This window comes from Scyliorhinus canicula, chromosome 7 (genome assembly GCF_902713615.1).
Source record: "Scyliorhinus canicula chromosome 7, sScyCan1.1, whole genome shotgun sequence".
In the NCBI taxonomy this organism is placed as follows: Eukaryota; Metazoa; Chordata; class Chondrichthyes; order Carcharhiniformes; family Scyliorhinidae; genus Scyliorhinus; species Scyliorhinus canicula.
In genome coordinates this window covers 113,106,610-113,133,274 of record NC_052152.1, presented here as the reverse complement: position 1 = coordinate 113,133,274, position 26,665 = coordinate 113,106,610, and positions in this window count along the sequence as shown.

Below are 26,665 nucleotides of genomic sequence, written 5' to 3'. Positions count from 1 at the left end.
GCGCAATATACCTGCGCTGCCCGCCACACCGCGTACTCTGGGAGTCCCCGCTGCTACTTCTGCGGCCAACAGAAGCACCCCCGCCAGCGTTGCCCAGCCACCTGCAAATCCTGCGGCAGGAAGGGCCACTTTGCGGCGATGTGCCAGGCCCACGCAGTTGCCGCTATCGCGCCCGGTTTTGCTCCCTTCCCCCAGCCGATCGCACAATGGGCGCCGCCATCCTCTGCTCCCGGGGTCACGTGAGACCAGTGGGCGCCACCATCTTCTCCCCCCATGTCCACGTGCGGCCCGTGGGCACCGCCATCTTGCGCCACCCCCACAATGTGCGCGCCATGGGTGCCGCCATCTTCTCCCCCCAGGTCCACGTAGGGCCAGTGGGCACTGCCATCTTGCCCCGCGCCCGCAACGTGCGCTGCATGGGCGCCGCCATCTTCTCCCCTACAGGTCCTTTGGACGCCGACATTTTGTCTCCCCCTCGGGACTGGACCCCTGGACCCGGGTCACTGCCGCTCCTCATCGGACTCCTCAGATGACCGCCCACTGCTTGCCTCCATGTCGCTGGACCAGTCCCGTCCTCACAACCTGGCCACAGCTTCGACGACGGTGCTAATCAACGGCCACGCGAGCTCCTGCCTACTAGACTCTGGGAGCACCAATAGCTGCATCCATCCGGACACGGGAAGGAGCTGCTCCCTCGCGGTCCATTCCGCCAACCAGCAGATCTCCCCGGCCTCCGGATCCCACTCTGTCCCGATCCAAGGTTTCTGTCTGGTCAACCTCACCGTGCAAGGCGTTGAATTCAGCGGTTTCCGCCTGTACGTTCTCTCCAATCCCTGTGCTACACTATTACTGGGCCTGGATTTTCAATGTAACCTCCAGAGTCTCACCCTCAAATTCGGAGGGCCCCTACCCTCACTCACCGTTTGCGGCCTCGCGACCCTCAAGGTTGACCCTCCCTCCCTCTTTGCCAATCTGACTGTGGATTTCAAGCTCGCCGCCACCAGGAGCTGACGGTACAGCGCCCAGGACAAGGCCTTCATCAGGTCCGAGGTCAGGTGCTTCGGGAGGGTATTATCGATGCCAGCAACAGCCCCTGGAGAGCCCAAGTGGTAGTGGTTAAAACTGGGGAGAAACACAGGATGGTCGTTGACTACATCCAGACCATCAATCGGTACATGCAGCTCGACGCGTACCCCCTCCCTCGCTTATCTGATATGGTCAATCAGATTGCACAGTACCGGGTCTTCTCAACGATAGACCTCAAATCCGCCTACCACCAGCTCCCCATCTGCAAATTGGACCGTCCATACACTGCCTTCGAGGCGGATGGTCGCCTCTATCAATTTCTTAGGGTTCCCTTCGGCGTCACTAACGGGGTCTCGGTATTCCAAAGAGAAATGGACCGAATGGTTGACCGGTACGGACTACGGGCCATGTTTCCGTACTTAGATAATATCACCATCTGCGGCCATGACCAGCAGGACCACGACGCCAACCTTTCTAAATTCCTCCACACCGCATCTCTCCTCAACCTCACTTACAACAAGGAGAAGTGAGTGTTCAGCATTAACCGCTTGGCCATCCTTGGCTATGTAGACCAAAACGGACAACTGGGGCCCGATCCCGACCGCATGCGCCACCTCATGGAGCTCCCCTTCCCCACTGCCCCAAGGCCCTCAAACGCTGCCTGAGGTTCTTCTCCTACTACGCCCAGTAGGACCCAAAATACGCGGACAAGGCCGGCCCACTGATACACTCAAGGCCGAAGCACAACATGCCTTCGCCCGTATTCGCTCAGACATAGCCAAGGCCGGGATGCACGCAGCAGATGAGACACTGCCTTTCAAGTAGAGAGCGACGCTCCATATGACGCCCTTGCCGCCACTCTAAACCAGGCAGGGAGACCAATGGCATTCTTTTCCCGCACCCTCCATGCCTCCGAAATTCGTCCATCGAAAAGGAGGCCCAGGCAATCGTTGAAGCGGTGCGGCATTGGAGGCATTACCTGGCCGGCAGGAGATTCACTCTCCTCACTGACCAGCGGTCGGTAGCCTTCATGTTCAACAACACAAGCGGGGCAAGATCAAAAATGATAAAGTCTTGAGGTGGAGAATCGAGCACTCCACCTATAATTACGAGATTGTGTATCGCCCCGGCTTGCCCAACGAGCCCCCCAGACACCCTCTCCCGAGGTACATGTGCCAGCGCACAAGTAGACCAGCTCCGTGCCCTGCACGACAGCCTTTGCCATCCGGGGGTCACTCGATTGTACCACCTCGTCAAAGCCCGCAATCTGCCTTACTCCGTCGAGGACGTACGGACAGTCACCAGAGACTGCCAGGTCTGTGCGGAGTGCAAGCCGCACTTCTACTGGCCAGACCACGCGTGCCTGGTGAAAGCGTCCCGCCCCTTTGAACGCCTCAGCGTGGATTTGAAAGGGCCTCTCCCCTCCACCGACCGCAACACATATATCCTTAGTGTGGTCGATGAATTCTCCAGGTTCCCATTCGCCATCCCATGCCCGGATATGATGTCTGCCACCGTCCTCAAGGCCCTCGACTCCATATTCGCTCTGTTCGGTTTCCCCGACTACATCCACAGCGACAGGGGATCCTCATTCATGAGCGATGAGCTGCGTCAGTTCCTGCTCAGCAGGGGTATCGCCTCCAGCAGGACGACCAGCTACAATCCCTGGGGAAACGGGCAGGGAGAGAGGGAGAACGGGATGGTATGGAGGGCCATCCAGGAACCTCCCAGTCACTCGCTGGCAGCAGGTTCTCCCGGATGCACTGCACTCCATCCGGTCGCTACTGTGCACTCCCACGAATAACACACCCCATGAACGTGTCTTTACCTTCCCTAGGAAGTCCACATCCGGGGTGTCGCTCCCGATCTTGGCTCGCAGCTCCAGGACCGGTTCTGCAACGTAGGCATGTCTGACTCCACAAGGCGGACCCCTTGGTGGACAGGGTACACTTGCTCCACGCCAGCCCCCAGTATGCCTATGTGGAGTTCCCCGACGGCTGCCAGGATACGGTCTTGCTCAGGGACCTGGCTCCCTCGGGTGCCACTCCCACACACCTCCCCACCCACGCACCACCCGCACTCCCAGCACCAGCCCCACTAGGTCCATCCCCCCTTCCCCTGCCCACGCTAGAGGACGAGGAAGATTTCGGCACGCTCCCGGAGTCATCCAGCTACTGGCCGGCACCAACATCGCCAGCACCAACACCGCCAGCACCGACGCCATCGATGCCACCACCGCCTGTACAGACATCGCCACCACTGTTACGTCGCTCCCAGCGAACCGTCAGACCGCCGGACAGACTTAACCTCTGACGGGCACCGGGTCACAAGATGGACACACTTTTTTTCTCCCTCCCCTCACGCCACCCCCGCCAGACTCATTTTTAACAGGGGGTGAATGTGGTGATCCACTGTGTAATTGTGTGTGTGCCTATATTAGGGGATGTACAGTAGTACCTATACTACAGGTTCGCCGGTAGCCCCTGCCAGCTAGCTCTGCCCACAAGGAGCCGTATAAATATGCATGACTTCTCCTGAGCAGCCATTCTACCAGCTGCAGTCAGAGGATAAACATCTAACTGTAATAAAGCCTCTTTTGTACCCATTCGAGTCTTTAGTACAATTGATAGTGCATCGCATCTGATTGCAGCTTCTCCCTGTCAAACTGCAGGGTAAATTCTATCATATTGTGGTCACTGCTCCCTAAGGGTTCCTTCACCTTAAGATCCCTAATCTAGTCTGCCTCATTACATATCACCAAATCCAGAATTGCCTGTTCCCTAGTGGGCTCTACCACAATCTGTTCCAAAAAACGGCTCTTAGACATTCCACAATTCCTTTTCTTAGGATCCACTACCAACCTGATTTTCCCAGTCCACCTGCATATTGAAGTCCCCCATGATAATGGTAATATTGTCTTTCTTGTATGCCTTTTATATCTTCTGATTTATTTTCTGCAACACATCCTGATTACTGCTTGGGGGCCTGTACATAACTCCCATCAGGGTCTTTATACCTTTGTGATTCCTCAACTCTACCCTTACAGATTGTATGCCTTCCGATCCTATTATCGCTCCTTGCTATCGATTTAATTTCATTCCTTACTAACAATGCAAACCCTCCCCCCCCCCCACCCATCTGTCTGTCCTTTCCACTTCCTCTCGAACCTGCTCCTCTCTTCATGTTCCCCATCTCCCCACTATTCACACGTCCTAGGCCAGTCAAAACTGCAGCCCCTCCCCCCATCTCGCTCCCATTCACTAGCCAACTAACTTTGCTCGCGAGGTGGCCCCCGCCAGACCCCCCCCCCACCATATACGTAACACAAAAGCCAGAGAAACCCTCCCCCACACCAACCAAAATGACAAACCCCAAATAAAGGGAGAAACCCCCCCCCCAACATATCCCCACTGTGCCCCAAACCATCCTCACCCTACCCCACTGTCCCTAAAATCATCCTTTTCCAACCCCAGCATAAAGAAATCAAATTCTAAACTCAGTTCAGTCCCAGTCCTTCAGCCCTCATGAATGCCTCTGCCTCCTTCGCCGTTGGTCCCTGGAGTTATACATAACCCTCAGCTTTCCGTACCAGCCTCCCCGGACAGGCTCCGGAATGTGGCGACTAGGGGCTTTTCACAGTAACTTCATTGAAGCCTACTCGTGACAATAAGCGATTTTCATTTCATTTCTCCAGGTAGACCACCTCGAAACGCAAACCATTCCTGTAAAGTGTTTCCTTTGCCCGTTAAAGGCCGCTCGCCTTCTTGCCAGCTCCAGCATGGCGTCCTGGTGTATACAAATACCACTGCCTTCACACCTCACCTCCCGATTCGGCTTGGCCCATCTCAAGATTTTCTTCTTCATCTGATAGCAGTGAAAACAGAATGTCGCAGCTCTTGATGGATCATTCACCTTTGGCTTTGGCTGGTGCAAGCGATGAGGCCCATCCAGTTAAAAGAGGGAGTGTTCCTCCTCCTCCCCCAGCAATTTGGCGAACATCCCCGAAAAGTACTCCGCCGGCCTCTGGCCCTCCAGCCCCTCCGGCAGTCCCACTGTGAATGGAAGTTCAAATCCTGCCATGGCAGCTTGTGAATCTGAATTTATTTATTTTTAATCTGGTACAAAGAGCTGGGAGCAGTAAAAGTGACCATGAAGTTGTCATATTGTTGTAACTGTTCAACATGTTCATTATCTGTCTTTAGGGGAATAAACCTGTTGTCTTTACCCATTCCACAGGACAGACAGTGCATGGGTTTAATATCTCATTCACAGAATGCTCTCAGAGCTGCCTGCAATGAATCCTTTAAAAAGATCCAGTTGTGCTGGTCCAATGATAGGTACAAATGGGTAAGTGTGGCACAGTCTCTGCCCCAAGTCTTTTGCCTCAAAATTGCAGGTGAGACCCTCTTTGGTCCAAGAAGCCCGATTCATATATGACCAGTGGTCCCCTTGCCTGAAACTGGCATAACACCCCTCCGCCCATGATGGCAATGCCCAACGCGTCAGCATAAATTGAAGGGGCTGGTTTAGCTCACTAAGCTAAATCGCTGGCTTTTAAAGCAGACCAAGCAGGCCAGCAGCACGGTTCGATTCCCGTACCAGCCTCCCCGGACAGGCGCCGAAATGTGGCGACTAGGGGCTTTTCACAGTAACTTCATTGAAGCCTACTCGTGACAATAAGCGATTTTCATTTTTCATTTTCAACAGTAAATGACCGAATTCGATTTCCAGGCTGCACCAAGTGGAGTTAAATCTTACTCTCACTTCGCCCCGCAATCCTGTTTGCTAATCCCAGCAACACTCTAAACATCTGCTGAGTATTTCCAGAGTTGTGCAGTTTATGGTTTTTTTCCAGAACCCGCTTTATTTGGCTTTCAGTTCCTCTCCCGTTCCTTTCTGCATCTGGCAGAGAAAGACGGTTCTTCTTTCCCTTATGATGAGATGGACTCAAGCTGCAGTCCCCAGAGGTGAGGGACAGTTTGCTAACACACTCAACCATTAAGTTTTAGCTCCTTGTTATTCCTTGGTTCCGGAGAATGGTGTTTGAGATTTTCCAGAGGGAGTTGGGAAATGTTCTACATCTCAGAATCTGAGGTTATCAGTCCACAGATACAGTGGAACATGACACAAAGACTCACTATGGTTTTTGGTTGGTAACTTGGAAAATCTACGTTACTTTCTGAAAAGATGCTTAACTTCTTAAAGCTTCATCATCTTTGTGGGTGAACACTTGCACATTCAGTCCAATTGCCTTAAGGTTATGGAAAAGTAAAATCCGCAGTAGAATAATCGGGACTCTTCCTGCTTTCTGTGGAGGGCAGCAAGGTTGAAACAGTTTTGTGACTTAACAGTTGCTGCTGAGGTTTCCTCACAAACTATCTTGTCTCTCTATTTTATCTTTACTGTCACTGGACGTCACCTGTTGGACTAGCATTTCCTGCCTTATACCACCCAGAATTGAATAGATTGAATGAAAGGGGAATATTTGAGCTCAGGTTGGGGCAGAGATAGGAGGGAAGGACCATGGACAGTTGTTGCATCGTTGTGGTCTGAATGCCAGGAATGTTAACTACTAGAGAGGAATTAACTGCCAGGGATTACAATATTATTCACCCTGAATGAGGCATATTTGTGTGTGTGAGAACCATCTGAAACAGTTGAACCATCATTGCTGAAGATCTTCTAATGCAGCCAAAGTACTTAGAGGACCAAACATTGAACTATTCATCCATGAGAGGTCTCACAGATGCACGAGAATCTTTTGTTTCTAAAAGTTCTCCAATTAACGTATCAACTCAACCAAGATGACACCAGGCCTGCACTCATATAGACGCTAAGTTATACATTCAATTTTATAGTTAAGGCTTTAACTTTATCTGCATATGATGAAGGGCAGCACAGTGGTTAGCACTGTGGCTTCACAGCGCCAGGGTCCCAGGTTCGATTCCCTGCTGGGTGACTGTGAGGAGTCTGCACATCCTCCCAGTGTCTGTGTGGGTTTCCTCCGGGTGCTCCGGTTTCCTCCCACTGTTCAAAAACGTGCAGGTTAGGTGGATTGGCCATGATAAATTGCCCTTAGTGTCCAAAAGGGTTAATGGGTTACAGGGATAGGGTGGAAGTGAGGGCTTAAGTGGGTCAGTACAGACTCGATGGGCCAAATGGCGTCCTTCTGCACTGTATGTTCTACGATCTTTGCGTGCAATAGGGTGTGAGACAAGTGATTGAGACGCTGTATTCAAACATCCGAGACAAGCGTGTGACAATAAATAACCTTTATTCTTAAAAAATCACCAGGAAGCCTGCTGCTGAAATGTATTTTGAATTAAGAATCACTCGGAGAGGAAAGAATTACTAATGCCATACACACAAACATCACGGACTGGAAGGGACCACACAAATCGTCTCCCTAACAGTCCTCATGAGGGCTGGGTAGCACATTTGGTTAATAACGGAACTGCCCTTTCAACCCTTGACCCTGGATCAAACTGATAGAGAAAAAAAGCAAGCATTTTTCACTGAGTCAGCTGCAAAGGTCGACAGATAAATCAATGAAGGCAAATTCAGCTCAGCTTCTACGGAGTATGAATCCTATACTGAGTAACCTTTAACTTGGCAGGAATCAGCATGAAATTAGCAGACAGGCCCACATGAAGAGGGAAACAGGAAAATTCACTGACACAGCAGTGCATGCTGCCTTGAGGCTGGGTTAATGTACATTGTTGGCTACATTGAGCTGTATGTTTGCCTGACACGAGGGTGGTGCAGGCTGCCACTGGGACAAGTCTCTTTGAAGAAAAGACAGAACAAAAACAACAGGCAGAATTCTCCGTTGCAGAGATTAATGTTGACGCTGGGACTGAATCGGTGGACTTCTACAACTACAAATTGCCGCCAATTACGGAGCAATTCATGATCCGTTAATGGGTTCGCTCCAGCGCCACATGGAACCTGAGCGATTGCAATGAAAAATGGTGTCTTATTCGCCGCGGTCAGGATTACTACCCAAGAGGCTGACAAGCTGCAGCAACATATTAGCACTCCCCCTCATCCAGCCAACAAGCTGGCACCTCGGTTCGTGGATGTGGAGCTGGAGACCTTAATGAACACAGTGGAGGAGAGGCGGGCCACCCTGTTCCCTGTTGTGGGAAGAAGGCTGCCACCGTACAACACCTGGCGCAGGTGGCAGAGGTCGTGAGCCCCACCGCAAGGACCGGACAGCAGTACAGAAAGAAGCTGCATGAGCTCAAGATGGCCAGCGTGAGCACCAATGCCCACCCTAACACCCATTTTTGGGTTTTTTTAAACGCATTTTATTCAAACTTGTATCAAAGTAGGTTACAGCAAATATACACCCCGGGAAACATTCTTCCCAACAATCAACTAAATAGTTTGTACAGAGTCTTCTCCTTTTTCACCCCCCCACCCCCCTGTGATGAACAGCCCCTCAAACACAGTCACAAACATCCTCACCTTTTCTCAAACTCCTGCTGAGCCCCTTAACTCATACTTTATCTTCTCTAACCGCAGGAAGTAGTACAGGTCACCCAACCATGCTGCTACCCCCGGTAGCACCCTAAAATGCCTCCTCAGGTGATTCCATATCTTCACCGTGGACTGCACCACTGGGCTCCCTGAATACCTACTCGGAGCCATTGGCAATGCTACCGTCACCATAACTCTCAAACTAGACCCCTTACAAGATTCCTCCTCCATCCAAACCCACTCTACTCCTCCTTCCCACCATCGCCGCACCTTGTCCACATTGCCGCCCAATAATAATGAAGCAAGTTCGGCAACGCCAACCCCCCCCTGCTGCCTCTGCCTCTGTAGCAGGGTCCTCCCCATCCTCGGCACCTTCCCCGCCCATACAAAGTCAGAGATGATTGTGTCCACTTTCCGAAAAAAGGCCTTTGGTATAAAGATCGGGAGAGCCTGAAAGATGAACAAGAACCTCGATAGAACATTCATTTTCACCACTTGGACCCTTCCCGCCAACGTTAAGTGCAGTGTATCCCACCTCTTAAGATCCTCCCTGGCCTCCTTCACCAGCTTCGTTATGTTCCACTTATGGAGCCCCATCCATTCCCTCGCTACCTGAATCCCCAAGTACCTAAACCTATCCCTCGCTACTGTAAATGGCATCCCCCCAAAATTAGCCCGCTGTGCCAGCTCATTCACTGGCATGCAGTCCCCTTCTATCCGCCAACGATTGCTGGAGAAGAACACCCTCAGCCTAGCTGAGGCACGGACTCTTGCAACCTCCCTGGAGGTCGCCGACCTGAACGCCCGCGCATACGCCCCCGGCCGTGCAGCAACCCCCTGGACTTCATGGCATGCGCCACCCCTGTCCTCCGTGGACCCTGAACCCCCTCAAGCCTGCACCGTGGGTCGCTCCGACAAACTAACGGGGCCCCGTTGCTATTTTTGTGGTCTCTCCAAGCACCCCCGCCCGCGCTGCCCGGCCCGCTCCATTCTGTGCAAGAGCTGCAGGAAGAAGGGGCACTACGCGGTGGTCTGCCAGACCAAGTCGGTCGCTGCTGTTCCGCGCAGCGACCGCGGATCGCCCCCCCCTCCCCCCAGGTCCCCCTAGGGCCCAGCGCCCGCACCAACCTCTCCGGCCCGCCTCCCGGCACCCGCAACGGCCCCACGGTCCTCCTGACCCTCGCTCCCAGCTGCCCCGACCGGTCCGCAGACGCCGCTGACACTGCCCCAGCCGCCACGAGGTTCCCACGGGCGCCGCCATCTTGGGCTCCGGACGCCATGTGCGGGCCATGGGCGCCGCCATCTTGGGGCCCCGGCTCCACGTGCGGGTCCTGGGCGCCACCATCTTGGGACCCCGATTCCAAGTGCGGGTCCTGGGCGCCGCCATCTTGGATCAACTCAGAAGGCCCTGCAAGCGATTACTCTGCCACCGAGGAACTCTCACCACAACTTGCTTCAATCAAACTCGACCAGTCGCGACCACGCACGCTCGCCAAGACTACGACAACGATCCAGCTCAACGGACACAAAACAAGATGCCTGCTGGACTCCGGGAGCACGGAAAGTTTTGTCCACCCCGACACGGTAAGACGCTGCGCGCTCCCCATCCATCCAGTTAAGCATAAGATTGAATTGGCCTCGGGTTCCCACTCCGTCCAAATCACCGGGTGCTGCATAGCGGACCTCACGGTCCAGGGGAGGGTTTTCAAAAACTTCAAACTCCTCATGCTCCCCCGTCTATGCGCCCCGGCACTCTTGGGCCTGGATTTCCAGTGCAACCTGCAGAGCTTGACCTTTCAATTCGGCGGCCCTATTCCCCCCTTCCTTGTTTGCTAATATCACACCAGATTGTAAACCTGTCGCCACTAGGAGCAAACGATACAGTGCCCAGGACCGGACCTTCATCGGGTCCGAGGTCCAGAGGCTCCTTCAGGAAGGAGTTATCAAGGCCAGCAACAGTCCCTGGCGAGCCCAAGTGCTGGTAGTTCAGACTGGGGAGAAAAACCGGATGGTCATCGATTACAGTCAGACCAGCAACAGGTTTACACAGCTGGACGCGTATCCTCTGCCCCGTATTTCCGACCAGGTTAACAGGATCGCGAAATACAAAGTCTTCTCCACGGTGGAACTTAAGTCCGCCTACCACCAGCTCCCCATCCACGCGAGTGACCGAAAGTACACCGCGTTTGAGGCAGATGGGCGCCTCTACCACTTCCTCAGGGTTCCCTTCGGTGTCACAAATGGAGTCTCGGTCTTCCAACGAGAGATGGACCGACTGGTCGACAAGCACGGTTTACGGGCAACCCTCCCGTATCTCGATAATGTCACCATCTGCGGCCACGACCAGCAGGACCACGACATCAACCTCCAAAAATTCCTCCGAACCGCAAAACTCCTTAACCTAACTTACAATAAGGATAACTGCGTGTTTAGCACCGACCGTCTAGCCATCCTTGGCTACGTAGTGCGTAACGGAGTGATAGGCCCCGATCCCGAACGCATGCGCCCCCTGATGGAACTCCCCCTCCCCAACTCCCTCAAACGCTGCCTGGGCTTCTTCTCATATTATGCCCAGTGGGTCCCCAACTACGCCGACAAAGCCCGCCCCCTCATCCAGTCCACCTCCTTTCCCCTGTTGATGGAGGCCCGCCAGGCCTTTAGCCGCATCAAAGCGGATATCGCAAAGGCCACGATGCGTGCTATCGATGAGTCCCTCCCATTCCAGGTTGAGAGCGACGAGTCGGACGTAGCTCTGGCGGCCACCCTGAACCAAGCGGGCAGACCCGTGGCCTTTTCACAAACCCTCCAAGCTTCCGAAATCCGCCATTCCTCGGTGGAAAAGGCGTCAAAGGCCATAGTCGAAGCTGTGCGATACTGGAGGCACTATCTGGCCTGCAGGAGGTTTACCCTCCTCACAGACCAACGGTCAGTAGCTTTCATGTACGACAATGCACAGAGGGGCAAGATCAAGAACGACAAGATCTTGCGGTGGTAGATCGAGTTGTCTACGTACAAGTACGATATCTTGTATCGTCCTGGGAAGCTCAACGAGCCTTCCAATGCCCTATCCCGCGGTACCTGCGCCAGCGCGCAGATTGACCGCCTCCGCTCCCTCCATACGGACCTCTGCCATCCAGGGGTCACCCGTTTTTACCATTTTATTAAGACCCACAACCTGCCCTACTCCGTTGAGGAAGTCAGGACCGTCACCAGGGACTGCCACGTCTGCGCCGAGTGCAAACCACACTTCTACCGCCCCGAACGAACGCATCTGATCAAGGCATCCCCCCCCCTTTGAACATCTCAGTATAGACTTCAACACCTCCAACAACCATAACACATATTTCTTGAGTGTTATCGACGAATACTCCCGCTTCCCTTTCGCCATTCCCCGACGTGACCACAACAACCGTCATAAAGGCCCTCCTATCCATCTTCTCCCTGTTCGGTTACCCCGCGTACATCCACAGCGACCGGGGGTCCTCCTTTATGAGTGACGAACTGTGTCAGTTCCTGCTCAGCAGGGGCATAGCCTCTAGCAGGACGACCAGTTATAACCCCCGGGGTAATGGTCAGGTCGAGCGGGAGAATGGCACCATTTGGAAGACCGTCCTGCTGGCCCTATGGTCCAGAGATCTCCCTATTCCCCGTTGGCAAGAAGTCATCCCCGACGCCCTTCACTCAATCTCCTCTGTACTACCACTAATCAAACACCTCATGAACGTCTTCTTGTTTTCCCCAGGAAGTCGTCCTCAGGATCCCCTCTCCCGACCTGGCTGGCCACCCCTGGGCCCATCCTGCTCCGGAAGCATGTGCGGGTGCACAAGTCCGATCCATTGGTTGAGCGAGTCCAGTTACTCCACGCCAACCCGCAGTATGCGTATGTGGAGTATCCCGATGGTTGGCAGGATACGGTCTCGCTTCGGGACCTGGGACCCGTCGGCGTGCAGCCTTCTCCCCTACATCAACACCTCCCCCCCCAACCCCAATTCTCCCCAGCACCCCCAAGACCCAGCGCACATGCCCCCTCTCCCCCGATTACAGCGTCTCCACCACCGGCCCGGGGTAATGAGACACATCTACAACCGACGCTCCCGGAGGCAAGAACGACCATCGGGCCGACGTCACCGGCTCCACTGCGACGGTCCTCTAGAACACCACGGGCACCTGACAGGCTGATCATGTCCATCTGATGCGACCATGGGACATTTTGGACTTTGTTGTTATTCTGTTGCACCTTAAGTAGTAGTAGTAGTGGTATTGTTTTTTTTGCCACGAGCCAGTGGGCAGCCCACCTTTCTCGATTTTCGCTGCTCATACCACCAGTCCTCGGATCCCCCCTCCCCTCCACTTACACCCCCCCCCGCCTTCTTTCTCCACAAGGGGTGAATGTGGTGGTATGAATGTGAGCACTGCCATTGGCGCAGAGCATGGGTTTCCCATTGGCTCTGGCTGATCATGTGCCTCTCATCTGATTGGCTGGGACTAGTCATGTGACTGCTCACCAATTGGTCGAGTGGCAAGTAGACCCCACCTCCGAGGTGGGATATAAGTACCCAGAGTTCCCGGCGGTCGGCCTTTCTCTGTAGTCGACCACCGGGCTAACAACTAGCTGATTAACCACAGTTTGGATCTTAATTGTGTCTCGAGTCCAATTGATGGTACATCACTCGGTCCACATTGAAGTTGATGTATTGCGCCGACTGGGCATATAGGACCTGTGATGACGCGGATGCATCTGTGCACCGAGGTCTGGAAGATCCCAGACGGGTTCCCACGCGGTGCCTGGAAAGATACAGTGGTGCAAAAGGTCAGGACAACCATCACCTCGACGGCCACTGGGAGCAGGTGTCCTTCCCCCATACCCCAGCGATTCCAGGTATGCCATGATCCAATAGATATTCCGTACAGTCCCCATGCTCAGCCGGAGTCTTCAACGGCATGTCAAGTCCGGCAGATTCTCAAATGACAGGCGCTGCTGATACACACAAGGCCTGATACACCTCCTCCTTCTCGGCCTGTTGACGGCCAGCACTCCATTCTCACCGGCTGGCTCTGTTCCTCTGGTACAGACTCCGCTGTTGCAGGGTCCTCCCTGAGCAGCTCCTTCTCGTACAGCCCCATGTGCATCCCCCAGGACTGCGGCAGCTAGGTTGAAGGCCACCATTCCTGGTTGAATTCCAAAGTCCATTGTCTGCAACAGGTGAAAGAGAGACATGTTAGCATGGTGCATAACCCTGTGCCCAACCAGGTTATAGTGTGACTCTGGTCTGCACTGCAGCCCCTACATGTTTCCCTTCACCCCCTTCCTCCCACATCCCTATGCCCACCCTTGCTGTTGGGCGCCTGGCGCCGGCACGAATTTCACCTCACGCACAATTCTCTGTCCAATCGTGTTTCGCAGAGAATCCCGCCTAACGTCTTTTAAAAATAGGGCATTTCTCAGCACTGACAAATCTTCCCTTGCTTCACAAAAGCGATAGAAATTTAAATTAGCTTTAAATATGTTTTGAAAGCACAGAATAAGACAGTCACTTTCACTGCTTCTTCCAAAGATAATGTACAGTCAGCCTGTTAGTGTTTACACTCTTCCATTATGGTGTATATTTTGCACCTTAGAGCCATGCAGAGATGACACTAATTTCTATCTATGTAACAGATTTTATTCGGTGCTTTAAAATGTCTACCATGCTTCTAGTTATGTTTTCCAGCTCTCCAACAACTTCAACACAAGAAACAGGACAAATCCAACCAAGTCAATTACCGCCACATCAGACTACTCGCCTTCATCAGTAAAGTGACAGGGAAGGGTCATCAATATGCTTAGCAATACCCTGAGGAATTCCTGCAGTGATGTCCCGGGATGGCTGGCCTCCAATCACCACAATCATTTTTTTGTGCCAGGTATGGCTCCAGCGGTGGAGAGTTTCCCCCCTCTGCTTCCCATTGACTCCAGTTTTTCTAGCCATACTCAGTCAAACACAACCTGGATATCAAGGGCAATCACTCTAACTGCACTCGAGTTCAGCTCTTGTCCACGTGTGAACCAAGGCTGGAAAGCAATCAGGAGCTGAGTGTCCCTGGGGAAATCCTATCTGAGCATCAGTGAGCAGCTTATTGCTAAGCATGTGCTGCAACTGAGATGATTGACTTCCAACAAGATCTACCTTTGTGCTAGATGACTCCGACCAGTGGAGAGATTTCCCCTGATACCATTGACTCCAGTTTTGTTAGCGCTCATGGATGCAGTGCATGTGCTGCCTTGACGTCAAGGGCAATTACTCTCACTTCATATCTTTAGTGTTCAGCTCTTTTTATCCATGTTTGGATCAAGGCTGCAATGAGGTCAGGAGATGAATTTCCTGGTGGAACACAAACCCAAAGTTATTGATCAGGTTATTTAGCTCAGTTGGCTGGACAGCTGGTTTGTGATGCAGGGAGAGACCAACAGAACGGGTCCAATTCCTGTACTGGCTGAGGTTATTCACAAAGACCCCCTTGCCTGAGGTACGGTGGCCTGCAGGTTAAATTACCACCGTAAATTAAATCTCCACTAGTCAACTCTCCCCCTCAAAAAGGAGAAAAGAACCTAGGGTTATCTGGGACTATGGTGGCTTAGCTTTTATTGCTAAGCAAGTGCTCTACTGTCAACGGTCCTTCCCATCACTTTACTGATGACTGATAGGGCAGTAATTGGTCAGGTTGGATTTGTTCTCCTTTTTGTGTACAGGACACACCTGGGCAATTCTCTACATTGTCAGATAGATGCCAGTGTTATCGATGGAACAGCTTGGCGGGGGACACAGCAAGTTCAGGAGCACAAGTACTATTACCAGAATATTATCAGGGCCCATAGTCTTTGCACTATCCAGTGCCTTCAGCCATTTCTTGATATCACATGGCATGAATCGAATTGACTGAGGACACCTATGATGCTAGCGGCCTCCGGAGGAGATGGATAATCACTCAGCATTTCTGGCTGAAGGTGGTTGTAAATACTTAAGCTTTACCTTTTACACCAATGTGCTGGGCTCCCCCATCATTGAGGATGGGGAGTCCCCACCACCTGTGAGATGTTTAATTATCCGGCACCATTCATGACTGGATGTGGCAGGACTGCAGAGCTTGGGCAGGATTCTCCGAACCCCCCGCTGGGTTGGAGAATCGCCCGGGGCCGGCGTCAATCCCGCCCTCGCCGTGTCCCGAATTCTCCGCCACTTGAGATTCGGCGGGGGCGGGAATCGCGCCATACCGGTCGACGGGACCCCACGGCGATTCTCTGGCCCACAATGGGCCGAAGTCCCGCCGCTGACAAGCCTCTCCTGCCGGCGTGGATTAAACCTTATCGGCGGGAGCAGGTGGCGCGGGCGGGCGCCTGGGTCCTGGGGGGGCGCGGGGCGATCTGACCCCTGGGGGTGACCCCACGGTGGCCTATCCCGCGATCTTGGCCCACCGATCAGCAGGCGGGCCTGTGCCGTGGGGGCACTTTTTTTGTTCCGCCTTTGCCATGATCTTCACCATGGCGGAGGCGGAAGAGACCCCCTCCCCTGCGCATGCGCCGGTATGACGTCAGCTGCCGCTAACGCTCCGGCAAATGCGTGGACTTATGTCGGCCGGCGAAGTCCTTTCGGCCCCGGCTGGCGTGGCGCCAAAGGCGGAGACTTCCGCACCTTTGAGGCGGCCCGACGCCGGAGTGGTTCACGCCACCCCAAAACGCCAGGACCCCCCGTCCCACCGGGTAGGGGAGAATCTTGGCCCTTAGTTCTAATCTGATGATTGTGGGGTCGCTTACCTTCATCTGTCGCTTGCTGCTTACGTTGTTTGGCCTGCAGTACTTCTGTGCTGTCATTTCACCAGGTTTACACCTTATTTTTCGGTATGCCTGGTACTGCTCCTAGCATGCCCTCCTGTACACTTCATTGAACCAGGGTTGATCCCCTGGTTTGATGATAATGATACAGTGGGAGATATGCTGGGCCATGAGGTTACTGGTTACAGATTGTGATAGAGTACAATTCTGCTGCTGCTGATGGCCCACAGCATCTCATAGATGCCCAGCCTTGAGTTGCCAGATCTGGGCAAAACCTTTCCTATTTAGTGTAGTGGTAGTGCCAAACAACATGGCGGAGGATGTTCTCAGTGTGAAGATGAGACTTCATCCCCGAGGAGTAAGGTAGTGTTTTTCAAAATTTGTTTCCAGGGACCCTTTTTTACCAACTGGCCTCAAAACGTTTACCAACTGCCATCCTTCGGGATCCCCGCCAGCGAATCTTCGCTTCCCGAAGTTCGCGACCCACCACTTTTGTTTACTTTTAATATGACAGGTGAGCCTGCTTGGTCCCCACAATCTCAATTGATTTGTCATGCAATCTTACATTTCTGCTAAGGACTTCAGCTGATGAGTTAAGATCTCGCTGCATCCGTTGAAACAAAATCAAGAGGTTTGTCCTCGAACTCACCATGCTTAATCTTATAATGCCTTTGAAGTTTTGAGGGTTTAAATCTTTAATTTGCCAGTACTTCCCTGCATATAACATACATGAACATTGAATCCTGCTTTGCAGTGACACAATTAATAACTCAGACCTCAAGTAATCATCTTTCTGCTGCTTTGTTCCTGTTTTTCAGTTCCTTCTTCATGGGTTGTTCACCAGAGGCCCTGGAGTTCACACCAGCACTGTTGGCAGCTACAAAATGGAGGAATCTCTCTTGCGCCCAGAACACGTGACGTCAGCATTCGGGCGTGTAACCTGATCTTAGCAACCGCTCCAGGTAGGTAAACTTAAGCGATTATTTTTTAAAATGCTTCTGGGTCAGCATGCTGACATCAGGAGCAGGCGTTCTGCCCCGCTGGGCTCCGTGCCTGCACACTGCTGAGGGGCAGGCATGCACAGAATGGCCAGCATTCTGAAAGTCGATCACGCCAATGGTTTTTAAAAGCCAATCATCTTTCTGCAAGCGGGAACGCCGCTACGCATGACCCCGCGACCCTTCCTACAACCCGCCCATGACCTGCAGGTTACGAGTTGGGTTTGAAAATGACTGGTGTAAGGTGATCACACTTACCAATACTGCCATGGACAGATCCATCTACAACAGGTAGATTGGTAAGGCAGTGTCTTGCCTCATTGGTTCCCTCAGCAGCTGTTGCAGACCCAGCCTAGCAGCTATATCCTCGGACTCAATCAATTCGATCAGTTGTGGTGCTACTGAGCAACTCTTAGTGATGGACATTGAATTCCCCACACAGAGTCCATTCTTGCCCTTACCACCCTCGGTGCTTCTACAAATTTGTGTTCAGCATGGTAGAGTACTGATTCATGAACTGAAGTGGTGGGGTATGATAGGTGGTAATCAGCGGAAGATTTCATTGCCCATGTTTGACCTGATAAAGTTCCCCCTCACCCCAGATTCCCACTGACTTAAATTTGGCTCCAACTCCTTTTCCTTCCTTTATATTTTCAAGGTGTGGGCATCGCTGGCGGGGCCAGCATTTGTTGCCCATCCCTATTTGTCTTTGACCGGGGTGGCTTGCCAGGGCATGTAGGAGTCAACCATGTTGGTGTGCGTCTGGAGTAATATGTAGACCAGGCCAAGGATGAGCAAGGAAACCTTCTGTTGATTGCCACTGACCCCACATCACCCCCTCAGCTGCTGATGAATCAGCTCCATGTTGAACATCAATTGGAAGAAGCACTGAGGATGGCAAAGACACAGAATGTTCCCTGGGTGGGGGACTCAAGTCCAACACCAAGAGTAGCTCAATAACAACACTACTGACTGAGCCCTAAAGGACATAACTGTCAGAGCATGAGCCAGGGCCTCTAGTTTACCAGTCCAGTGAAATTTCTGCTACAACACTGTCTCCTTGATACCATGATCATTCAAATGTTGAATTGATGCCAAGGGCAGCCACGCTCACCTCTGGCATTAGCTCGTGTCCATGTTTGGACCAAGGCTGGAATAAGGTCAGGAACTATGGAACCCAAGCTGGGAATCGAACCTCCAGGATTCCAGGTTCAATTCCCAGCTTGGGTCACTGACTGTGTGGAGTCTGCACGTTCTCCCTGAGTTTCCTCCGGGTGCTTCAGTTTCCACCCACAGTCCAAAGGTGTGCCAGTTAGGTGGATTGGCTATGCTAAATTGCCCTCAAGTGTCCAAAAAGGTTAGATGGGGTTATTGGGTTACGGGGATAGTGTGGAGGCGTGTGCTTAGGTAGGGTGCTCTTTCCAAGGGCTGGAATGGCGTCCTTCTGCATTGTAAATTCTATGATTCTATGACCCTGACTGAACCCAAAGTGAGTGATCCTGGGGGAACAAAAACGGAGCATCAACGAGTAAGTTATTGTTCTGTTAAGTGTCACATGAAAACACTGCTGATGACACCTTCCATTGTGTGTTGCTGGAGTTGGCTGGTGGGGCAGTGCAAGGGCCCTTCCTGATTGATTCCCTTATTGCCCATTTCTTTTACTTGGTTGTCACCATTTTGATCCATGGATATTTAATGGACATTTACCTTTAAGTTGAGTAAAGGAAGTGACAAACTCAAAAGTTGCAAAATAGTACACTGTGTTATAGAGGTTTAGCTTTTGAACAGAAAAATCCACTTTCTGGCACCCGTGAGATTGGAGAGATTTGGTTTGTTTTGTTGGCTGGTAGCCAATGAATTGGCCAAAGGCCGTATTCTGTCTGGCGACAGGCGATGATTGGGCCTTACCTGTGTGGGATGGTTTTGTGACCCAGGAAACATCAGTTGGGTCCTGGACGCTGAGAGAGTTGCCTGAACTTGCCGAGAAATTTTGAGAAATTGATGAATCTGCAGTGAAAACCATTACAGACCGAAAGCAATAAAACCTCCAACTGACTGAAGGCCTGGATTGTACAAAGGTGTACTGGAAGAAAACCAACTGAAACAGACGCTTATCCTTTTTGTGCTATTTTCCTTTACACCATTCTTTCCCCTATCTCTTTGTCAGTGCTTATATAGAGGGTCAGAGCAAGTTAAAGAGTGGGAGTGGGGGTTAGGAACTAGATAACAGTTAAGTAGTTGTATTTGCCTACTTATTGTTATTGAAAATTAATTGTTTCAATTTACAAACCTGGTGAATGTAGTTATTGGGCACCCAGAGACTTTGGGTATTTTCTAAGAATTAATTGTTAATTTAAATTGTGTTGTGACCCTGGGTCAAGTGGGCCTGGAATTGACCACCCACTAGCCCAGGGTGTCGTAACAGCAGTAATTGGCCAGATTGGATTTGTCCTGTTTTTGTTGTGGACAGAATACATCTGGGCAATTTTCCATATTGCTGAGTGGATGCCAGTGTTGTAGATGTTCTGGAACAGCTTGCCTCGGGAAGCAGAAAGTTCTGGAGCGCAAGTCAGTACTACAGCCAGGAAGCTGACAGGGATCATAGCTGTGGCAGTATCCAGTATGCTCTTAATAATAAAAGCAAAATATTGCCAATGCTGGAATCTGAAACAAAAACAAAAAAAAAATGCTGGAAAAACTGTTCACATTTTGAGTCCTTCTGACTTCTTCAGAGCATGTGGCAGTGCCGTCAGCCATTTTTCACATGGAGTGTTATCCAATAGCATAACAATACGATCCTGTTTAAAAAGCACAAATCTAATCCAATTGCATTTAAACAATCAAATCCCTCTCCTATTCATCCCAACCATACACATTCTGACCCAATTCACCAATTCCCTGTGGACAATTGAATCAAATTGGCCAATCCAAATCAAAAAACAGCCAATCCAGTCCTTTCCCACTGAACATATTCTAATTCATTCCTAACTAATCAATTCCAATCCAATTCACCAGCTGAGTTCATTGCAGAGCCAATAAATGCACATCCAACCCCAAAGGAATAAAATGCAATCTATTAAAACCAAGTCAAATAATCCAATCTTATTAACACCACCAATCAAAACCACATTGACGAGAATCCATATCTTTTTATTAAAACAGTAAAAATATATATACACACAAGGCCAAACGGTACAAACACTAATTTTGTGTTGGAGAAACAGGGTACCCTCCCCTCAGTACCAACGTACAGGGAAGTGGGCAGTAGGATACTCTGATTCTTAAAACAGTTCACAACACAGTTGTACTAAAAAACAAACACTACACACACTAAACTTTGCACTGGAGAGACCAGATACCCTCGCCTCTGGAGAGACCAGATACCAACAGAAGGGAAAGGAAGGGGGGGTGGTGGGGAGAGAGGGGAAGGGGGGGTGGGGGCCCAATAGGACACTGCCTGAACTATCTACGGAGGCAGAAATGCAAAAGAACCTTCAATTATGATGTGCCAGATTCCAGTAGTCCCCCAGAGGGGGTGAGGGGCGGCACAGTGTCAGGCACAGGTGAGCCCTGCACCCCACTGCAGAGAGCCTCATGAGCACCCTCCGCTCCCGACACTGGGCGGCTGACAGACTTCAGACAGTCACCCGAATCCTCCACCACACGAAGTGTGGTGGGCGACACGGGCCCACCAACCAACCCAGAGCCTGCCTTGAATCCACCAGTTTAATCCAATGATAACCAATTCCAATTCAAAGGAAATTAAATAGATTGCAATGTAATTGAATGAAGTCTAAACAAATTAATCTACCCAATATAAGCCAGTCCAAGAAGAATCCAAACTAAACCTACCAAATCAAAATATCCAGTCTACTTTAATCAACAACAAATCCAATAAACAACTTCTGTATGGTTCAAACTTGAATCAATTGCACCAGCTTCATTCAAGTCAATATAAATCCAATTTATTTTCATCCAATTGAGTCTCCTCCGAATCAATCTCACAATCCAACTAAAATCCAATCTGTTGCCACCTGGTCCAATTCACCAAGCATAATCTATTAACATTCCAATCACATTCCAGGAATAAACAAGTACAGTTCAGTCCAAACCCAGTCAAATTCAATTGAACCTAAATCAAACCCAACCAAAATCTCAATCAGTCCAATTCAAACCAAACTAAATCACATCTAGCCGAATCCAGTCGAACCAGATCTAATCTATTCCAAACCAATCCACCAGTTTAGTAAGAATCCAAGTCCGTCCAAATCAAATTGACTCTAATCCAAACAGTTGCAAACCGTAACCAATTGAATCAAAACCCATCTGTTTGATCCAGTCCAAACTAATCCATCCAACAACAACTTGCATTTATCTAGTGCCATCAGCAAAGCAAAATGTTGCTAAACATTTCACAGGAGGGTTATCAAACAAATCTGACACCAAGTCACAGAGGGAGATATTAGGACAGCGAGCAAATACAAAGTGAAAGGAAAGTATTGAGGAACATCTTCAAGGAGAAAAGAAAGGTGGAGAGGTTTAGGGAGCGAATTCTGGAGTGTAAAGTACAGATACCTGAGGGACCAAGCTGGCAACAATAGTGATTAAAATCACCAGAATTAGAGGATTGCAGGTATCTCAGAGGTTTTAGGGCTGAGGAAAGATCGGGATGACCAAGATTATATTAAATCCACAGTTTCAGCAGTTCAGTCCAATCCTAATCTCATCAATCCTAATGCAATACAATGCAGACCATCCAATCACTTGCCATATCAGTGCAGTTGAAATCATATCAATCAACTCCAATCCAATCTACTGTGATCAAATCAAAACCAATCCATAATGTCTACCAGTCGTTGAGCAGCACTGTGGTGCTGTGGTCAGTACTGCAGCCTCACGGCGCCAAGGTCCCAGGTTCGATCCTGGCTCTGGATCACTGTCTGTGTAGAGTTTGCACATTCTCCCCGTGTTTGTGTGGTCTTACCCCAACAACCTAAAAGATGTGCAGGATAGGTGGGTTGGCCATGCTAAATTGCCCCTTAATTGGAAAAAAAAATAATTGGATACTCTAAATTTATAAAAATCAATGTCTACCAGTCCAAATCCAGTCTAAACAAACTAAGTCGTCCATGCAGGTCTGACTCAAATCTAATCCAATTCATACCATCCATCTGCTCAGCCCAACACAATTCAGATCCTCTACAATCCAATCCAATTCAATTCAGTACACCGCAGATTAAATCAAATTCATTTCCAATCCATAGAATCCCTACAGTGCAGAAGGAAGCCATTCGCCCCATCGAGTCTGCACCAACCCTTTGAAAGTTCACCCTACCTAGCCCCACTGCCGTCCTCACAACCTCCAACCCAATTAGATATATCAGTACAATCCAATCCTATGACATCTAATCCAATGTAGTTGACCATGTCAACACAGTTTAAGCCAAATCAAATTCAATCCAGTGCAATCATATCACTCCAATCTAATGCAATCCAATAGAATCAAGCACAATCCAATCTAATCCAACCATATCACAAAGGTGGGACAGAGGAGCGGTGCAGGATGATTGAGTGTAGCCAGGAAACTGGACACAGGCCTTATTATTGTTTATGTTCACCAAACATTGAGTGAGCAGATTTACTTTCTGTTGAAATGCAATGTACTTCCAGGTGATCTGTCCCATTCTGCTTCACCTTGAAGAAGGAAATATTATTGTCCCTCCTGGTGTAAAGACCTTCAGTATCTTTCCTTGTACAGCAGTACAGTGAACTATGATATAGCACTGGTCCCATTACATAAATGTTAAGGGACATGATGCACATGACAGCCACAGGCAGCATTGTCCATTTGTTGGTGTGAGGTTTGAGCTGTGTCTGCAACAGGTGAGCCAGGTCATTGATAACCTTCTTGGTGAAACACAGAAACGCCACACATTTCTCCTTGGAGAGGTTAAGGAATGGGAAATGCTCCCTGAAGACCCGTTGTAGGTCAGGCCTGCTTAACCTCCTCCCCCACAGTACTCTCCCTCCTCCTCCTTCAGCCCCAAAGGTTAGCCTGACCAGATTGTCAATGACTGAAATCAAAGTTTGCAAAACTGACAAAAGCGGCTTCTTATTGACAAGAGAGGTGTTTCCAGTCATTCAAATCTAGTTGTGGAATGGAAAAACGAGGGAACCAAAGAGTGGCTCCAAAGTTGATTAGCAGCCGTAACTGACAAAGCAGCCATTAAGCATTCTGAGGTGAAGCAATCCTTTATTTTACATTAGGTAGGGTTCTTGCTGACTGATGGTGCCATGATTTGCTGGGCTGAGAGTGGCAGGGTCGCACATTGGTTAGCACTGCTGCCTCAAGGCACTGAGGACCCAGGTTCGATCCCGGCACCGGGTCACTGTCCATGTGGAGTTTACACATCTTTCCCACGTCTGTGTGGGTCTCACCCCACAACCCAAAAAGATGTGCCGAGTAGGCGGATTAGCCACACTAAATTGCTCTGTAAATTGGATTTTAAAAATTCGGTATTCAAAATTTATTTCAAATAAAACTTTATTTAAATTTGCTGGGCCGCTTTTTTACGCAATGAATCAGATGGTGGGATAGACCAATATCACAAAGAGATCCTATCACAACCATGGGACGCGAATATGAATATTATGGCCGGAGTTCTCCAGCCGTTGTTCTTTCCTGCCGGCAGAGCATACCCACCCGTGGGCCCAGCGGTATGCGGTGGCTTCAATGGGAAATCCCATTGACAGGCGGCGGGAGTATAGAATTCCACCGCCAGCATAGAGTGTACCACTGAGATACACGCGGCTGGGGGACTGGAGAATCCCGCCATATTTTGAGCTTTCTAACTCCTTGCAGGACATGCACTGGATATCTCTGATCCAATATGGCAGGAGGTTAACACCCTCATTCCACACTCAGGTACCCATTTTATACCAGTGATGTGGGCACAATGCAATGGAATATTTAGATCCGTTTAGTAATCAATGAGGAGTCCGGAATGGGGATTTGAAAAATGGTCTATTTCCAAAAGGAAAGTTTTTGTAAGTAACAGTCCAAGCCCCAGTCGGGACTATTCTGCAGCTCGGCTCCTACCTGGGCTGGCTTTAATGGCAATGAATTAACAAGCCCGCTAAAGGGCCTCTCCCCTCCCCTCAGTGGGGGAGCTTGTCCTCTACGAAGCTCACGGAGAGATTTATCAGGTCATTCCCATCAGGGTTATAACAGTTTATAACCTGAATTGTGCACTGGGCTCGACAACATCACGTTAAAGTGAATAGACTGAAATTAGAAACAATCTTTCTCCAATTAAGGGTGGTGAAAAAATATATACTCTCAGCCAAAACAGCTGGATTAAATCAATCAAATAGGAACTGAATAAATAGCTCAGGGAGTGAGAATGAAGATTACAATGAAATTAAATTTAATTAAATGGTTCAATGAATAGTGCAGGAGAACATGCCAGGAACAGCACCAGGCAGACCTAAAACTAAAGGGTGGAATTCTCCCCCCCCCCCCACGCCGGGTGGGAGAATCGGCGGGGCGCCTAGCGAGTCCCGCCACGCCGCCCCGGCACCCGCACGTGATTCTCCCACCCCTCCCCAAACTGGCGCGGTGAGATTCACGGCTGGCCGCTGGGAGAATCACCGCTCGCCGATTGGGGGGGTGGCCTGTGGGAGGAGGAGGGGGGGTTCTTGCACCGAGGGGGGCCCGAGGGAAGAATTGTGCCCAAGGTGTCAACCTGGTGAAGCTACAACTCAGGACTACTTGCAAGCCAAACAGCATAAGCAGCAAGTAATAGACACAGCTGAGCAATCCCACAACCAACAGATCAGATTTACCTCCGCAGTTCTGCCGCATCCAGTCGTGAATGGTGATGGACAATTAAACAATTAACTGGAGGAGGAGGCTCCACAAATATCCCCATCCTCAATGATGGAGGAGTCCAACACATCATTGCAAATGACAAGGCCAAATCATTCACATCAATCTTCAGCAGAAATGCTGAGTGGATGATCTATCTCAGCTTTATCCTGAGGTCCTCAGCATCAACAATGCCAGACACCAGCCAATTCAATTCACTCCATGTGATATTTTCACAGATCAAGAAATGGCTGAAGGCACTGGATACTGCTAAGGATATGGGCCCTGACAATATTCCAGCAATAGTACTGAAGACTTAAGTTCCAGAACTAGCTCTGCCCCTCGCCAACATCGGCATCTCCCCGGCAATATAGAAAATTGCCCCCGTATGTCCTGTACACAAAAAAACAGAACAAATCCAACCCAGCCAATTAGTTCCATGCAATGCATCTTGTAGGTGGTACGCACTGGTGCCATTCTGCGTCAATGTTGGAGGGAGTGAATATTGAAGGTGGTGGATGGGGTGCCAATCAAACTAGCCCATTAGTCCTGGATGGTGTGGAGCTTCTTGAGTGTTGTTAGTGCTGCACTCATCCAGGCAAGTGGAGAGTATTCCATTACACTCCTGACTTGTGAACAAGCTTTGGGAAGTCAGGAGATGAGTTACCAACCACAGAATCCCCTACTTCTGGGTGGCATGGTAGCACAGTGGTTGGTACTGTGGCTTCACAGCGCCAAGGTCCCAGGTTTGATTCCCCGCTGGTTCACTGTCTGTGTGGAGTCTGCACGTTCTCCCCGTGTCTGCGTGGGTTTCTTCCGGGTGCTCCGGTTTCCTCCCACAGTCCAAAGACGTGCAGGTTAGGTGGATTGGCCATGCTAAATTGCCCTTAGTGTCCAAAAGGGTTAGGAGGGGTTATTGGGTTACGGGGATAGAGTGGAAGTGAGGGTTTAAGTGGATCGGTGATGGAACCATCAATTCACCAGACACGTGTTTCCGATGTGAATCTAGGCTTTAATTGACTTACTTCAGAGCCAGCCTGTTACCTGTCGATGAACTCGTAGTGACCCAGGCTGACTCTCGACACGGGTATTTATATAGCTGCACTAGGAGGAGTAGTCGTGGGCGGAACCAAGGGTGGAGCCCAGTACAAGTTCCTAAGTGCTCCCAGCGCTACTCCCCCTAGTGGTAGGACAGCGCTACTGCGCTTACAACAACAGTGTGAATTAACATATATATTAACATATATTACATTCACCACAATCGGTGCAGACTTGATGGGCCGAATGGCCTCCTTCTGCACTGCATGTTCTATGTTCTATGTTCTGGTCTGCTCATAGACACAGTATTTAAATGGCTGGTCCAGTTCAGTTTCTACTCAATGGCAACTCCCAGGATGTTGATAGTGGGAGATTCAGCAATGGTAATGCCACTGAATGTCAAGGGGAGGTGGTGGGATTCTTTCTTGTTGGTGATGGTCATTG